Below are 1,626 nucleotides of genomic sequence, written 5' to 3'. Positions count from 1 at the left end.
CTCCCTCATGAACCCTTGGTAATTTATAAATTATTATTTTGTCATATCTTACACTGTGTGATGTCTCCCTTCACCCACTTTTCTGCTGTCCATCCCCCAGGGAGGAGGTTATATGTAGATCCTTATAATCAGTTTTTAAAAAAAAATCATTTTATTGGCTAGTACAACTCTTATCATTGGTTTTGATGAGCTTTTAAACAGGGCACAAATATCCTTTCCTGGGTCCATTCTGCGATGTTCATGTGCATACTATAGCTTCCAATCACCAGGTTTCTATTTATTATTATTATTAAAAGATATTACCCCCAATAAAATGATTAAATAAATAAATAAATAAAAGATAATTTATTGGAGACTCTTACAGCTCTCATAACAATTGTATCAAGCATATTTGTACATATGTTGCCATCATTATTTTCTAAACATTTACTATTTGAGCCTTTGGTATACGGTCCTCTTTTTTCCTCCCCTCCCCCACCTTGTGACCCCTTGATAAATTATAAATTACTATTATTTTCATATCTTACACAGATTGCTGTCTCCCTTTCCCCAGTTTCTGTTGTCCCCCACCCCACCCCAGGAGGGGGGTTGTTATGTATTGATCATTGTGATCAGTTCCCCCTTCCTTCCCTTGTCTACCCACCTTCCCCGTACCGTCCAGGTATTGCTACTTCCATTCCTGTTCCTGGATTACATGAGTTGTGAGCTCTTATCTCTTATCTGTACCTGTATCTCTTATCTATACTCTGTTCTAGCCTACAGTGAAAGGCAGGACTGGAGTCATAGTGGGGGGAAGCCTCAAGAAACCAGAGGAATATTGCGTGTTTCATCGGTGCTATACTGTGACCTGGTTGACTCATTCCTTCCTTGTAACCTTCTGTGAGGGGATGTCCCATTGTCTACAGATGGGTTTTGGGTCTCTGCTCAGACCCCCCTCATTCTCAACAACATATATTTTTTGGTTGTTGTTTGTTTTGGGTCTTCTGATGCCTGTTACCTGGTCCCGTCAACCCTTTATGATCGCACAGGCTGGTATGCTTCTTCCATGTAGGCTTGTTGCTTCTCTGCTAGATGGCCGCTTGCTGAATTCAAGCCTTTAAGACCCCAGATGCTATATCTTTCGAAAGACAGGCACCATCCGCTTTCTTCACCACATTTGCTTATGTACCCATTTTGTCTTCAGTGATCATGTCAGGAAGGTGAGCATCACAGAATGCCAGGTTATTAGAACAAAGTGTTCTTGTGTTGAGACAGGGCTTGAGAGGAGGCCTGAAGTCCGTGTATTGTCATATAAATATATATATACATAGGCCAATACCTCAATTTTAATGAATTAGTTTTTACACGTGTACACACCTATGTTTATACCTGTATCTATAGCTTTGCTTCCCAGATCTTTCCTTTGTTTCCTTTTACCAGGTTTCTAATTTCGTGGTTTTGAAATCTCTGTCCCTTTGGTGGAACCATGAGCCATTATCTCCAGGCACATCTTCCTGCAAATGGAACCAGATGTACTGCTTTGGCTTCTGCTCCCTGGTGCATTTCCTCTCCCCACAGCCAGCAGGGCTTGCCCAGCAGCCTGCCATCATCAAGTGGAAGTGGCATGCACAAGACTGGTCCTGAGGG

The sequence above is a fragment of the Echinops telfairi genome, unplaced genomic scaffold, assembly GCF_000313985.2.
Source record: "Echinops telfairi isolate 266 unplaced genomic scaffold, ASM31398v2 ScPeMD7_2;HRSCAF=8, whole genome shotgun sequence".
NCBI classification, from domain to species: Eukaryota; Metazoa; Chordata; class Mammalia; order Afrosoricida; family Tenrecidae; genus Echinops; species Echinops telfairi.
Note: the sequence above shows the minus strand (reverse complement) of the source record.